Source organism: Taudactylus pleione, unplaced genomic scaffold (genome assembly GCF_031769625.1).
Source record: "Taudactylus pleione unplaced genomic scaffold, aTauple2 ptg000303l, whole genome shotgun sequence".
In the NCBI taxonomy this organism is placed as follows: domain Eukaryota; kingdom Metazoa; phylum Chordata; class Amphibia; order Anura; family Myobatrachidae; genus Taudactylus; species Taudactylus pleione.
Genome location: NW_028284704.1, coordinates 2,478,323 through 2,495,895, shown reverse-complemented (window position 1 = coordinate 2,495,895; position 17,573 = coordinate 2,478,323).

The following is a 17,573-nucleotide window of genomic DNA, read 5'->3' as shown; positions in this document are numbered from 1 at the left end:
TTTAGCCGGTACAGTACCCTTTTTTAATGGTCTGTACCATTTTGTACCAGGTTGGTACAATCACCCGATTTCTTAAGCAGCGCTGCTGGGACACAGGACTCCCGCAGCGCTGCTGAGTGACAGATGGCTCTTCTCAGTCCTCCGTCCTCCTCTAAAGTTTGCCCTGACCATCGCTAGCACCTGTATATAGAACTTGCAGTATAATACATATACTGCAAGTTTTAAACCAGCCAGCGCCCGATGCCTCCAGCCCCGTGACCACACCCCTTTATCTGTAACCACGCCCCATGTACCAGGTTCATACGCTAAAATGTTGGAGGGTATGCCTTCATCCTGAATTTTAAAACGAATTATGCTTTGACAGCTATATTCAATAAGGAGAGGATTCTCTGAGTAGTTACGAATCAAAGTGCAGTCATTGACAGAATCAAGATAAAAGCAAGGACTTATAATGTTAGAGGCAGCTGCTATTATAGGGTCCGTGTGGGTGTGTACTCCGGGCAAGGGATCAGGTGGAAACAAGTGCACAGCAGAAAGGTTCCTACTCAGTCGCACACAGCTATATAAGTGTTGCATATCAAATGAATAAGTGTAGTGTCCTCGCATTGCGGCTAAGATGCATTTTCAGGTGAAAAAGATGTAAAAATATCTTCAGAACAAACAGAATCGTAAGGTGCACCGATAGGGGCTGTTTGGCATGACTGCTGCTATAGTGTATGAGGACACATCTCCGATCTCATCTCCTATTACATGCCCGTCCATTTCGCTCCACTTCTTCCAACTGATAACTTCCTCCCACTCCCGCATCCAAGACTTTGCCTGTGCTGCTCCTTACCACTGGAACTCTCTCCCTAACATTATCAGACTCTCCACCTCTCTACAAAATTTCAGACAGGCTCTCAAGACCCACTTTCCAACTCCCATCCTAACACACAATTCCCCCCACTGCTCTTTAGATTGTAAGCTCTCACTAGCAGGGCTTTCTTTCCTCATGTTCTTTTCCTTCGCTCATTTTTACCTTCATCTCCTTCCCACTGCCAACCACAGCATTTGGGTATAGCCGCCAAGCTGCATATTTGGGTTTAATGACTGCACCTGCAGCAATGTTCATAAACCTTGACCATGTCCAGTGGCGGGCTGGGCCGGGGGGCAGGGTTCTATGTGCCCCCTGGGCCGCAGCGCCATGCGGGCCGCGGGCAGTCTGTGTCACTGTGATGGACGGAGTTCGGTCAGCGCTACACAGTGACAAACACACAGCCGCCGGCGCCGGCAGCTGTGTGTTTGTTTCAGCAGCTGATGAGAGTCTGTCAGACTCTCATCGGCTGCTGCTGCTCCCACTGCGGGGGCCATCTTCCGGCTCCCACAGTGGGTAAATGGAAAGACGACATGATGTCATGATGCCTCTCCCATAATGCAAAGCAGCCCGGGAGGACGGACGGAGGAGCTGATAGCAGCGGCGGGACCAGGAGCGGGGTTTTAGGTAAGTGTTTTTTTTTTTATAATTATTACGTGTCTCTCTACTGGGGGGGGGGCTACGACTGGAGGCACTACAAGGGGGGGATTACTGCTGGGGCATTACAAGGGGGGGACTACTACTGGGGGCATTACAAGGGGGAGGACTACTACTGGGGGCACAACAGGGGGGGATTACTGCTGGGGGCATTACAAGGGGGGACTACTACTGGGGGCATTACAAGGGGGGGACTACTACTGGGGGCACTACAAGGGGGGACTGCTACTGGGGGCACAACAAGGGGGAGAGCATTACTGGGGGCACTGCAAGGGGGAGAGCACTACTGGGGGCACTGCAAGGGGGGGACTACTACTTTTGGATCACAACAAGGGGGGTTACTACTAGGGGAATAACAAGGGGGATTACTACTGGGGGCACTACAAGGGGGGATTACTACTCGGGGCACTACAAGGGGGGGACTACTACTGGGGGCACTACAAGGGAGGGACTACTACTGGGGGCACTACAAGCTACAAGGGGGGGACTACTACTGGGGTCACTGCATAGGGGGTACCACTACTGGGGGCACTATATAAGGGGCTCACTACTGGGGGCACAAGGGGCACTGCACAGGGGGGACCACTACTGGGGGCACTGTATAAGGGGCACTGCATAGGAGGATCACTACTAGGGGCACTACAGGTGGCCTGCATAAGGGGGTCCTCTCCTGGGGCACAGGGGTCAATGCATATGGGCACCACTACAGGGGGCTGCCCCATATCTTTATTTTTACTTTACATTAATTCCATATGGAGCCGTCTCCTCCCTGAAACACTTGAGGAGGGAGGGCGCCTAAGCATGCCCGTGCTCCGGGCACCCTGGCTACACGCTACTCCTCTGCCAGGGCCACCTGCATGCATTTGCCCCCAGACTAAAAGTTGCCAGCCAGCCCCTGACCATGTCCTGCAATGTTCTGTACTGTACGTCACTTTTTTCTTGTTTTGTTCATACTGTTTGTGTATGTACTCTGTAAGGAACTGCAGACCCCTTGTGGTGCCATGTAAATAAAAGATAATAATAATAATATATAATACACAGCCACACGGCCTGTGCTTGCCATAGCAGCTTTAAAATTAAGATTTCAGTACTGTACAAAAACTGATATTGGAAACCAGGCTCACAGAAATGAAGAATGTTGCTGCCAAAGACGAGAAAAGACACTTCCAATACTGCAAAGATATTGCCGAGGTTTGGCTGAGTTGCCAACTACATCACATAAACAATCCAGCTCCTGGCTTTAGATAAAGATTAGTATATATACCCCCCTTTTGGCTAAATAGTATGGGCATGATAAAGAGTGGGAGGCTGCTCAGAGGTTAGTAATGCCTATAACAGTGACTTTTCTTGTTTACCAAAGTACTAATTTAGTTAATGATTTAAAATATTGTTTATTGCTTTTCATACTTCAGTTTAGCTATAAAGGATGTCATAGTAGCATCATACATTTCACATGAAGAGCCACAAATTGGCAGTACTACCATAGTAATGGTGCAAATACCATCATATGAAACCACGGACACCTAAATATTAATCTGCAATGGATGTTGGTGTGTCTGATTGGGCAGTCATATTCATTTTGAAACATTTCATATACAGGAGTTGTTAAAGATGTGTGCGGACCCCGTGGTTTGATTTTGGTTTTGGAAAAACTACCCTCAAATGTAATGGTTTAGCAAAACCACCCTCAAGTGTTTTTGTTAGGTTTGGATTTGGAATTCTTTAAAATTGATAAAAACAGCTAAAATCATGTAATACAGTATGAAGTTCGAACCTGTTTACATGCAATCCAAACCTGAGATTCGGTTTCTAGATCCAAGTTCTGAACTTGCAGCAGACCCGCAGGGGCGCCAAGAGGGAAGGAGCAGGTACTAATTAACCAGGCAGCAGCAGCAGTATTCAGCGATCACACTGATCACGCCCCCTTCTGGATTTGCGCCGGCAATAGCTTTTTTTTTCCTAAGGGGACGTGGCCAGGCCTCTCATGATTAGGCCATGCCTCCTTCCCCCAGGCCCGGGCTGGCTCTAGACCTGAGCTGGGACTCGGTTCTGCTGGGAACCCCAAAAGAGATCCGAGCTGGGTCTCGATTCGTCTCAGAGCCCCAAACTTTGGGTGTGTTTGTTTTTCATGAACCGCACTTCTCTAATAGTTGTATCTTTAATATCACAATATTCCTGCCTCAGTAGCACAGGAGCCTGGCCTTAATACTCCTTATACAATTTAACGCTTAGGGATCTATGTACTAAGCTTTGGAGAGCGATAAAGTGAACAAAGATAAAGTATCAGCGATGTAGTTCACAAACATATCGCGTCGACTGTGCAGGACAGCCGATACCCAATACATCTGTAGATATATTGGTGCATCGTGCTGTGAGTATGGGCGGTCAGCCGACTGAGGCTACCGGTGATTGACAACTGAACTGGGAGGGCACATCTAAATGTCCGCCCAGTTGTGACGTCAATCATGACTCATCAGGTCGACAACTGGTACGTGTGTATCAGGGGCGTAGCTAGGGTAGTGCGGCCGGTGCCATCGCACAGGGCACCACAGGTCAGGGGGCGCTGTTTGGGCCTGTAAAATTTCTGTTTATTATCATTCTCACTTGTAGATTCCTCTTATTTCATCCCCAGCACCTCCTGGCCTCCCCTATCTCTTCCCTGGCCCTTCCCCATGAGGCAATTCCCCTTTTTTTTTGCATTATGTCCCTTTGAAAAATGAGGGGGGTGCCAATGCTCTTTCTGGCACAGGGCACCAAAAAGTCTAGTTATGGCTCTGGTGTGTATGCACTTAACAATTGTCAGATAGTGTGCACCCAGCGTAAATCCCTCCCGCAAGATCAGCAAATCATCTCCTGCTGCTAATATGTCAGTGGTCAACTGGGTGCACAGAGGCGTGCAGAATAATATATGACATGTTGAGCCTTTAGTTAAATAAAACTTAATATCAAGGAAAAGGGTTGAAAAAATCATCTAAAGACTAAACACATTATACTTATAAGAAACCATTTTCTGTCATCTAATTAAGTCTTCAGCCTGAGCGTTGGCTCGCAGAGTTGACTCATGCAAAATAACAAAGTAAGGTAATTAAAATGTATGTGTTATGTTTTACTGTCAGTGTAGTGGAACTTAATCACACCACTGAACTATATGTGAACCATGTACTATCACAGAAATCTTGTTATTTTAATTACCTTAACCTTTTCGGTAAATACAATAGTTAATCAATATGTGTGCACTGGGGAAAAGTGAGGAAATTATCATAATATTGTCATTTTGTGCGCTAAGAGACATATTTTTCTTATGGTGTTGAATGACAAATTGCCAGTTTTATGTTATAGTATGCTAACTAAGTTTACACCTTTATTTCACTCAAGTCATAATTCAAAACCGCACAACAATAAAACGGATGTTTGTACATGAGTTATGTGCCGGGGTAATAAAAAATAATTTAGTTGAATAAAATATAGTTATCTGTTAGAATAAATGATATTGCAACACAAAATGCAAAACACATTTGAAAATAAATAAACAAATGTACTTAAAATTTACTCCTAGACAGTTTAAAATGCAGATTTTTAAAAAAAATACACAGTGGGGGAAATCTAGAACTGCCCACATTTTGCTGCATTCAGTTAATTAGCCCAACACCAAAAAGGAGAGCGATTTTACCAATCTCACCCTCTGCACACTAGGGGGCCTATGTATTAATAATCGTGCCATTGCCGCCATTATCAACATTCTATATTGCGGCCAATTTTTTTAAATATTTTTTATTTTGAATGAAAATATCCCTGCTACAGTATGTACTAAACTGAACCTGCAGGGACAGCTGTAGCAATAGCCTCCGTCCCTGCGAGTGACTTCCTCGACATTTTGGAGAAGTCTTTCACATTAAAGACTCTTACTGGGGGAATCTGACACCGGCCAGTAGCTGTAGGAGAGGGCAGATCTCTCTCCTGCAAGTAAAGCCTACATAGGGTTAAAGTGATTTACATCATCTGAAAAAACTTTTGGAGTTTGGTAACACAGGATCGAATTGGAATGGAAAAACAGCCCGGGAAATTTATGGAAGCAGCTCTAATGGGGGCAGGTTTTGTTGAAGGGGCGGAGTCTGTCAAGGGGGCCTGGAGTCCTCCTCATAGGGCCTGATTCTGAGTTAGACCGAGTGGCGGCCTTCCTTGTGTCTTTGCTGAGTCTGCAACTTTATGCTATTGCTGGTACATTGTCCTTCCCTGGTGTACAATCATGCGTCCGAATGTGCACTGTCAGTGTCTACAGACGCTGCAATCATGCTTTGAGCGTCTTTAGATGCCACCATCGATCGCACCATTGAAACTTTCACCAGGTCTATACTAGATGCAGATCATCCGTCTGCTCATGGCGTCCAATGTGAGCAATTCAGCGTCTCTGTAGACAAGCACTTTCTATGCTACATCTACGTCGAGTTAGCCAACCTCCTGTAACCACTCAGGAATGCCCAACACAGGGCCTGATTCAGAGCCGGACGCTATTTGCACTCGCTCGGTCAGAAAAAGGGGCCGGCTATTTAAATTGAGCGCTCGCTCTTTGCGGTCTGTTGACGCCTCTATGTCTGAGCGAGTGAACGAAACATGCGCTCGCTATTTTGTAAAGACGCCCCCTGGCCGCTCGCATCCTACATCATCTCCGCTATTTATTTAATTAATCGAGTACATCGAAAGGCATCTGAACTGCTCGCAGTGCTTGTGGTAGGTTTATCCTACCGCAATCATGCGAACAGTTCAGGCTAAGAGACAACCAAGTGGCGTGGTTGATGACGCTGCTTTGTTAATTATGCACACCCTTAAAATGCCCGTTTTGACCGTTTGGCACGCCTGCATTCGGATCTCCACTCCCCATTTTCAAGCACCTTTCCCTGTTACCACCCACAAACGCCTCATCCTGTCACTCAAATTAGCAGGCACTCGCTATTTGGCGAGCGCTCGATTTCCGATCGCACTGACTGGTTGGCGCATGCGCATTACGACCCATACGCATGCGCAGTTGTGCGAACATCGCTCGGAGCGAACGAGCGGCCGCTTACGAGCGGCTCTGAATCAGGCCCACAATACAGTACACTTCTTGGTGCAGGCATCTGAATCTATACTGCGATCCTGTATGAACATGATTGTGACACATGCGTGTTGCAACTCAGATGAAAAACATTGCACAAGAAAAAAACACTTTTGCCCCCACAGGAAAAAAAATAAAACATAATGGCCCCCAACAGGAAAATTAAACACCCTTTGGTCCCCAACAGAAAAAAAAAAACTTTGGCCCCCACATGAAAAAATAAACAAACACATTGGCCCCTAGAGGAAATAAAAACAAACACTTTGACATCAACAGAAAAAATAAATAAAACACAATGGCCTACAGTACAAAAATAAAACACATTGGCCCCCACAGGAAAAAAAACAAACACACTGTCCCCCACAGGAAAAAAATAAAACACATTAGCCCCCATAGGAAAAACAACAAAACCACAAACAAACACACACATTGACCCCCACAGAAAAACACAATCAACCTATACACCAGTCCTATCCCCTGTACACATAGCACTATACACCTGCCCCCTCACTAAATATATAACACTATACACGTATCCAATCCCCCGTACATATAGCACTATACTTCTGCTCCCCTATACATATATAACACTATACACCTGTCCAATTCCCTGTACATAAAGTGCTATACCCCTGCTCCCTTATACATATAACACTATACACCTATCCAATTCCCTGTACTTATAGCACTATACCCCTGCTCCCTTATACATATAACACTATACACCTATCCAATTCCCTGTACATATAGCACTACACCCCTGCTCACTTATACATATAACACTATACACCTATCCAATCCCCTGTACATATAGCACTATACACCTGTCACACATCCCCCATCCTATAATATAATGTCCATGACTCCCCTCAATGAGGTTGCAGCATCTATACTGACCAGCCCGAATACATAGTCCCGGCCCTCCATCTGCCCCAGCAACCAGCTGGGATCGGTGCACGCTCTCAGCACATCGCTGGGAGATAGGGAGTCTCCGGGCTTCTCCAGTGCTCGTCCAATTTTCCCTTGGGGATCCAGGTGTCAGAGATGGATTCCCTGCTGGCGGCCATGTGGCTCCATGATTGGAGGAGAGGAGCCCGTGGCAGCCAGCCCTCTGCCTGTCAGCAAAGTGCTGAAGATTGTTGCTGAGTGCTCCTCCTCCTCCTCCTCCTCCTCCACCCATCTGAGTTTTACCCCATTGTGGTCTCTCCCCACGGCAGTGCCCAATGTGCTGGCAACAGACTCTCATTGGCTCCCCGCTGGCCGAGAGGGGGAGAGAGTGGTGGAGGCCGGAAGCGAGAGAGAATGGTGCTGAGAGAGCAGGGGGGGCTATGGGACCAGCCCAGCAGGAACTTTCCCACTTTCACAGTAGCCCAATATATCCCTATAGGTACATAGGGGTCAGATTGTAGCACCCATTGGCAATAATAGACACTGCGAGCTGCACTGCAGGAGATTTCTGTAATATCTCCTGAATTAGGCTCTTAGTACATAGCAACAATCAGTGGCAGATTTTACATAGGGGCTGCAGTAAAACCGCCACCCCCAGTGAGTGTTCCCTTGCAGTCTGGCACTGGCTTCCTATTAGAAGCGCTATATGATAATCACAAGCAGAAAGGCAGCAGTCCCAGGGTAGATGTTTTCTCCCCCTGGGATTGCCAGTCCAGGTCGTGATTAGCAGAGAGAGTGCTTCCAATGGGAAGCCACTCCTCTGCTTTGCCGTGAGCCTATCCAGCATTTAGGGGCTGCAGCTGATGCGGTTCCTAGATTCCGGTGCTCCTGTTATTTGCGGTCCCTGCCAATTGCAATGCACCTTGCATGAGCCGAAGAGAACTGGAGCCTGCTGGGCCCCTTACCGGGCTGCTGCATAGGCAGCCCCTGTGCCAGAAAAAGGTAGGAGCCGTCTCTGTCAACAATTCACAAAATTATGCAGAAAAAACCTTTCTACAGAAATGTATTAAAAAAAAATTCTTAATAAATAGGCCCCTAAAAATTCTTGATGTTATATTCTTCTGTCTTAGTTGTCTGCCCAATACATTTAAAATGAGCATTATTGATTATGAGGCTTATTAGGCTTTAATTAGAGATGGGCAAACTCATTCACCCGATTTCACAATAATTCCACAATACTAATTAATTAATTATGGAGGCACAAATTATATTTCAAATTTGTGGCATGACATGCATCAGCAAGATTCTGCTTCTATCAATAATTAATATGGTCCCAATGAACATAAAAATATTATTGTCTGTATAAATGAAAATTTTATATTTAAATATGATTGCCCTCAATAATAAAATCCTTAAATAATTTTCACCCATCAATACGTTTATTATTTGTTGGGGCAATCGAAGTATTAATTAGCGGCGAAATAATACATATGTTTAATGTGGCTCTTTATTATGTTCTGCCCGGACAGATAGCTCAGTTTGCATGCAATTATTTGAGCAATCTCGCCGGCCAGGACCTCTGTTTTTCACAGTATTTTTCCTGCGTACTTTCGACTAGTTGTTAACTCGCCGGTTATTACATATGGCGATTTACATTCAAAACATTCAAGAACTTGAGATTGCAAGTTGCGTAGAGTTCTGTTTGAAAATAGCAAGCTTGCAGTAAGTACAAGGGCAGCACGGTTGGTGTAATGGTTAGCATTACTGCCTCTTTGGTTCAATTACCACAACTGGCCTAACTGTGTGGAGTTTGTATATCCTCCCTTATGTAGGTTTTCTCCGGTGTTCCGGGTTACTCCCAAAATCCAAACGTATACTGACAGGTTGGCTCCTGACAAATGTAACCCATGTGAGTGTGTGTTTATAATAATATGTGATAGGGGAGTTAGATTGTAAGCTCCACTGGGGCAGGGACAGATGCGAATGGACAAAATATTCTTTGTAAAGTGCTGCAAATTATATATGCGCTATATAAATAACTGGTAGTAGTTACATGTGGCGGTTTGAAACTCGCAGAAACTTGTTTTCTTTTCAAAATTGCAGGTTATTACATTCTTCCCAAAATCTGAAGACTGATATTGGGATTCACAGCCACAATTACACAAGGTACTAATGGGGTCATAATAATAAAACAAACATATATGTATCAGGAATATATTAGCTTTTTTTGCAGATTTTATTTAAAGACAGAATTAGATTTTTAACATGAATTTTTCACTGTGGAACCTATATATTTTATTTCACATGTGGAAGCAAGATGGTTCAGCACAGGCGTCAACAAGCCATGGCATGCCTGCCAGATGTAGCTCGCAGAACATGTTTCAATGGCACTCCAAAGTTTTATGGACTTCCATTCCTGGAACGATCTGCAGACCTGTGGAGTATCAGGTCTATAGTCTATGAATATAATCATATACTTAATCTATATTTCACTAGGTAGACTCAGTGTATTCAGCCCTGAATATAATTATAGACTGCACTATGGGGACTGTCAGTGTGATCAGTACTGAGCTGAATAGAAGACAGGTGAATTCTAGTAAGAGCCTGATGGAATGTTAGGGTTTCTGATGGAGTGGTTTGATGGCATGTGCAAGGTCTCATTGGCATTTTTGGAAGAGTGAAAATTGCAAAAACAATGGATGAAATAGATATGTTTGTATATGTTGCAATGGTGGTGGCAAAACGGAAATGTTTTTAGCTTACAATGTTGAACATCTGGCATTCAAAGACAAAAATTTACTCAAGGTCCAAAATATACTCTAATTATTCAATCTGCAGTATAATACCGTGATCTCATTGTCACACATATACCATCACTGTATGGATTATGTCAATTGTCAAATTATTGTTTAATCTGAAACAATCTCAATATCATTATTTAAAACAGTGGGGTCTATTCATGAAGCAGTGAAGTGTCCTGTATAGCTGAAAACAGGGCACTTCTCTGCTTTGTGCTATTCATAGAGCAGTGTACCGTTGGAGAAGCTTCTTACTTCTCCAGTGGGGCACCTGCTCCTGTGTGTATCGCATCACCATACATTTGTATGGTGAGTGCGATTCTTAAAGGAATGGAAATCTTAGCTTTGGTCTGGTTCTTAAATTGGTGTTAGTGTTTCCTCAGGACCAAAATGCATGACGGCTGGAAACTGTTTTTTACGGCCCTAAATTTATATGAATTAATTAAAATTTGAGTGGTAACATTGGCGCAAACCATTTAGCGCACAGACAATCACCCTCTGGACCGAGACTACATTCCAGAATCTACTTATTGCCGCTATAGACAAAATACGTTTTTGTGTGATTGGTTTTGTGAGCATTTTGTTATAGATTAGTGGCGAATAAACAATATTTTGAATAGGAAACAAGAAGAAGATACACCCAAACTTAATGGAACTCTCTGGCGGTTCCAAACTTCGATAACAATCCTGCAATTTCTTTAGCTACAGTACTAGCCCAGCTCCATGTGCTGCATAGATTGAGAACCACTGGTTTAAGGAATTTGCAGTTGATTAAATCAAGCAAAATTGTATCTACAATACAGGTGCCTACTGTACACACGTTACGATATTGTCATTTTTGACCGATTGGAACAGCAAATCATTTAAAAACTGCCGTATGTAGGCACGATAACGACGCTGATGCGCGCTCTCGCTGGTTGTTGGTCGTGGCCTGTGATCTTTGAACATGCAGAAAGATCACGACCTGTCTTTAATGATCTGCCACACATCGTTCCATGTGTAGGCACGATGAACGATTTCATGAACGATGAACGATGAATGATTTGTCGTCACTTTTCCTGGTCACTCCCCGTCTATATCGTTTGAACAATCGTTCCATGTGTATGCACAATATTGTTTGTCCGGGAGTGCTCAGGAGGTCGAGGAAAATCATTAACAAGATCGGAACATTGCCTACATCGTTTCGCATGTAGAGGTCTTTAGTCATTTACAAAAAGTTACCAGGAAGCTTTATGAAAAGTGGCATTTAGCGAGCTTTGCAGACTGCATATACATCTTTGTGAATGTACATGCCAAATTGGCATTTCTTGGTGGGAACAATGGCAACAAATGCAAATCAACTGCTTTGGGGGTATGTTGAAGTGTGACCTGGGCATATAGTTGGAGTTACTTGCTATTCTGAGTCTGGCATTTGCATTGTAGACAACAAATTCAGTTCCCATCTCCTGCACATTGCATGGGATAGGTGCAAGCGCTGAATATAACAATGACGACATCTCTCGCGTGCGAAAGAGTGGGTGGTGCTATCGCATAGATATGACACTGAATGTGCTTATAGTCACATTAGCATTGCGTTCTCAATTCATGTGCATTCCGTTCACAGCTGGTGATTGGTGTTGGTCAGGCCATTCTGGCTACACAGGCATTATAGTAAATGTGAGGGTAATCCCCAATAAGTAGACTATAAAGTCTTCTAACACAGTGATCAGAATCCTTTCCATTAATGGATAAAACTGTTGTTTGATTTTGGTGAGTATTTGACTATTGATGGTTGGAAGTCATAAGAAAGAGCGCACAAATGAGAGCAGGACTGCATTGAGTCCAATGTTGTACTAAAGCCATAGTAACCAGCGACATCTCCTGCTTTGGGTGGCTACTGTAATTGTGTGCATGCCCATGACCGCGATTCTGCGCATGCACACAAATCAACAAACTGATCGGCTTCTAGGGACTGCTTCGGCTGCAGCCCCTAGAAACCAGGAAGGGCTGCCGTGATAACAGGGGACTGACTTCCCATTTGAATCACTTTCTCTGCTATCACAGTGCAGACTGGTAGTCCCAGGGGTAGAAAACACCTCCCCTTGGTACTGCATGCCCATCAAGTGATCAGCAGGGAGCGCTTCCAATGGGAAGTCACTGCTACTTCTAGGCACTAAAACAGACAAATCACAGGTGAACAACTCCAAATTACTGATTATATATATATATATATATATAAAAATATATATATATATATATATAAAAATACATTATGCAATAAAATGTTGCAATAAATACAGGTTTTTAGCATAATCATGGCCACGGTTATGGGCCTACCCACCATTATCCAGGTAACCTCTGCAGGGTAGGTCCCTAACACGTAGGGCTTCAAGTCCGGAGCACAGGACACCCCCAAACCAGCTCAGCTGAGCCACCCCAGGGCATCGCTCTAATGAGAAAAGTGAAGTGTAAAGTAAGACAGGTAAGAGCAGCTGCGGCTGCATATAAAGGATAGAGAAGTAAAAATACAAATATAATAAAAACAAACAGTAAAAGTGCTAAAATGTGCAAAAATGTGACCTGAAGCAGACCAACCAAAGCAATCCAGGGGACCCACGCCCCAAAAATCAACCCAAAGTTGCACTACTGTATATAATTTGTAGGACTTACCTAAAATTGTGCCTATTACTAGTGTGCATTAACAATACCAGACTCCATGCTTTAAACAAATGGGGGAGGGGTGCTAGTCCAGGCTGAAGGCGTCTCATTCCTTCAGGTGTGCAATGAAGCACACTAAATGGAGTGTATAGGAAAGGGTCCTGGACTGGACACCATGAATATATTTAATGGGAGGTGCTACCTGTTGAGACTTTTATTGTAGGCACAAAAACAGACAAATCACAGGTGCACAACTCCAAATTGCTGATTATATATATATAAATACATTATGCAATAAAATTTTGCAATAAATAGAAATTTTTAGCATTTTTATTATATTTGTATTTTCACTTCTCTATCCTATATATGCAGCCGCAGCTGCTCTTAACTTTCTTACTTTATACTTCACTTTTCTCATTAGAGTGATGCCCTGGGGTGGTTTGGGGGTGTCCTGTGCTCTGGATTTGAACCCTAGAATATTAGGGACCTACCCTACAGAGGTTACCTGGATATGGTGGGTAGGCCCATAACCTTTGCCATGATTATGCTAAAAACCTCTATTTATTGCAAAATATTATTGCATAATGTATGTATTTATATATAATCAGTAATTTGGAGTTGTGCACCTGTAGTTTGTCTGTTTTTGTGCCTACAATAAAAGTATCAACAGGTAGCACCTCCCATTATATATATATTCAAGGTGTGCAGTCCAGGACCCTTTCCTATACACTTCTAGGCACTGCAGTCCCTGCGGGTACCGGAATTTACTGGGGGGTGCTGTAAACCTGTAGTCCCTAGGTAAAATATTCCACTGGTAGTAACTGATTAGTAAATGAACAATAAACAGAATAAAGTGGCGCTTTACATGCCAACCTATACATGGGTGAGGTTGAGGAGCACCTAGTGTGGGGAGGCACCTTTGGCGCAAACCTGGTCCTCTATGGTCGATATATTGATGACATAATTATTATTTGGGATGGGGATCACCAGTCTGCACTTGATTTTGTCACTCACCTTAATTGCAGTGGATATAACTTAAAATTCACACATGATTATCACAAAGATCGGATTAATTTTTTAGATTTGACTCTGGAAATTAAAAATAATAACATATGTACCTCCAACTATATAAAAGAGGTGGGAAGAGATGCATATCTACACTTCAATAGTGCTCACTACCCCCCATGGAAGAAGAATATCCCTAAGGGGCAACTTCTCCGATTAAGACGGAATTGCTCTGAGTTAGCAATTTTTGAGAGACAAGCAAATGGGATGCTAGATGCCTTTCGACAATGAGGCTATCCAGATTCCCTCCTCGAGAAAGCTTTTGAGGAAGTAAAATCTATAAATAGAAAAACACTTTTAGAACAAAGAACTAAAAAGAGACCTCCCAATGAGACTTCTGGAAATAGAGAAAAGCTTTAATTTCAACATACAATAATCAATGTATAGAAATGAAAAATATTGTAAAGAAGAACTACAATATTTTGAAGCAAGATCGTATGTTGAATGATCTTATTCCCAATACACCTGTTTTTATATTAAAGAAAAACAGATCTCTTAAAACCTTACTAGCCCCATGTTTTTTAAAATCTCCAAAAAATAAAGAAGAAGGTGTTCAGATTATCCCCTGGTTACCAACTAAACCAAAAGGTTTTTACAAATGCGGGTTTAATAGGTGTTTGACTTGCAATCATGCAGTTAATAAAACAACAATTGTTAAAACATGCATAGAAGATAAAGACTATACAATTAATAGTTTTATTAATTGCAATACAAAGTTTGTTGTATATATGCTCTCTTGTGCATGTAATTATAAATATATTGGTAGAACCACTAGACAATTAAAACATCGATTTCTAGAACATCGCAGAAATATTATTAAGAAGATACGGTCTCATAGTGTCTCTAGACACTTTTGTGATGTTCATAATGGAGATCCAACTAGTTTACAAGTGATTGGTATTGAATTTATTCCATCTACCAACAGAGGGGGAGATAGGTTTAGGAACCTATGTAGATAGGAGGTATTCTGGATGTTCCAGATTAATTCAATTCATCCAGTGGGTCTTAATGAGGCGGTTGAGCTGAATATGGTTATATAACTCACTACTTAAGATATTTATTCAAACAATCCTGTCTTTCATATCGACACTCTTGGTGAAACATGTTATATATTGTTATTTTTTTTTTTTGTTCGTATCTATGCCCCCTGATTAGTGAGAATAGGGTTCTTTTTATATACATGTGTATATGTGTGTGTGTGTGAATATATGTATGTGTATATGTATATACATGCATGTATTCATGCTTACCATGTGTATACATAGATTAGGTACATAGCACTATATGCCATCAGGAACTTTAGATGGTATGTGATGGGAGTCAATGTACGCATGTATATGTATATTAGGGGTGAGCGGGTTCGGATTTCTGAAATCCGAACCCCCCCGATCCGAGTCCGATCCGAGTCAGGCTCGACTTTTCCCGCCTGACTCGGATCTGAAATCGAGGCAAAACGTCATCATCCCGCCTTCCGAGTCTCGCGGGTTTTGGATCCTATATAAGGTACCCGCGTCGGCGCCATTTTCTCACTCGGCTGTGGACAGTGAAGAGGGAGGGTGGGAGTTAGGGCTGTGTAGTGTAGTGTAGTGTAGTGCTGCTGTTGTCCACTACTTCAAAGTCCATAGGGGCTGGCTGTGTTGTGCTGTGCTGCTGTTGTTAATAGGGGCTGTGTCCACTACTTCAAAGTCCATAGGGGCTGGCTGGACTGTGTTGTGCAGTCAGTTCTCCATAGGGGCTGTGTCCACTCCAAAGTCCTGTGCAGTGTCCCAGTCCTAAAGGAGTGCTGTAGTGTTGTCCAGGGGGTGCTCTGTCCATCAGGGGTGCTCCCCCCAAGTGCTAAAAAAATAATATATTTTCTGTGTTTGTGAATTGTGTGCGCAGTAGCCGCACGTGCATCAACAAAGTAGTGCCAAGCGTGCGCCTGTGTCATAAGTAAAGGGCCGGCTGGCTTGACCGTTAAAGGGTGCTGTAACCCCCGAAAGTACACTCCAGTCCAAACCAAAAAAAAATTATTTTCTGTGTTTGTGAATTGTGTGCGCAGTAGACGCACATGCATCAACAAAGTAGTGCCAAGCGTGCGCCTGTGTCATAAGTAAAGGGCCGGCTGGCTTGACCGTTAAGGGTGCTGTAACCCCCGAAAGTACACTCCAGTCCAAACCAAAAAAAAAATTATTTTCTGTGTTTGTGAATTGTGTGCGCAGTAGCCGCACGTGCATCAACAAAGTAGTGCCAAGCGTGCGCCTGTGTCATAAGTAAAGGGCCGGCTGGCTTGACCGTTAAGGGTGCTGTAACCCCCGAAAGTACACTCCAGTCCAAACCAAAAAAAAAATTATTTTCTGTGTTTGTGAATTGTGTGCGCAGTAGCCGCACGTGCATCAACAAAGTAGTGCCAAGCGTGCGCCTGTGTCATAAGTAAAGGGCCGGCTGGCTTGACCGTTAAGGGTGCTGTAACCCCCGAAAGTACACTCCAGTCCAAACCAAAAAAAAAATTATTTTCTGTGTTTGTGAATTGTGTGCGCAGTAGCCGCACGTGCATCAACAAAGTAGTGCCAAGCGTGCGCCTGTGTCATAAGTAAAGGGCCGGCTGGCTTGACCGTTAAAGGGTGCTGTAACCCCCAAAGTACACTCCAGTCCAAACCAAAAAAAAAATTATTTTCTGTGTTTGTGAATTGTGTGCGCAGTAGCCGCACGTGCATCAACAAAGTAGTGCCAAACGTGCGCCTGTGTCATAAGTAAAGGGCCGGCTGGCTTGACCGTTAAGGGTGCTGTAACCCCCGAAAGTACACTCCAGTCCAAACCAAAAAAAAAATTATTTTCTGTGTTTGTGAATTGTGTGCGCAGTAGCCGCACGTGCATCAACAAAGTAGTGCCAAGCGTGCGCCTGTGTCATAAGTAAAGGGCCGGCTGGCTTGACCGTTAAGGGTGCTGTAACCCCCGAAAGTACACTCCAGTCCAAACCAAAAAAAAAATTATTTTCTGTGTTTGTGAATTGTGTGCGCAGTAGCCGCACGTGCATCAACAAAGTAGTGCCAAGCGTGCACCTGTGTCATAAGTAAAGGGCCGGCTGGCTTGACCGTTAAGGGTGCTGTAACCCCCGAAAGTACACTCCAGTTCAAACCAAAAAAAAAATTATTTTCTGTGTTTGTGAATTGTGTGCGCAGTAGCCGCACGTGCATCAACAAAGTAGTGCCAAGCGTGCGCCTGTGTCATAAGTAAAGGGCCGGCTGGCTTGACCGTTAAAGGGTGCTGTAACCCCCAAAGTACACTCCAGTCCAAACCAAAAAAAAAATTATTTTCTGTGTTTGTGAATTGTGTGCGCAGTAGCCGCACGTGCATCAACAAAGTAGTGCCAAGCGTGCGCCTGTGTCATAAGTAAAGGGCCGGCTGGCTTGACCGTTAAAGGGTGCTGTAACCCCCGAAAGTACACTCCAGTCCAAACCAAAAAAAAATTATTTTCTGTGTTTGTGAATTGTGTGCGCAGTAGCCGCACGTGCATCAACAAAGTAGTGCCAAGCATGCGCCTGTGTCATAAGTAAAGGGCTGGCTGGCTTGACCGTTAAAGGGTGCTGTAACCCCCAAAGTA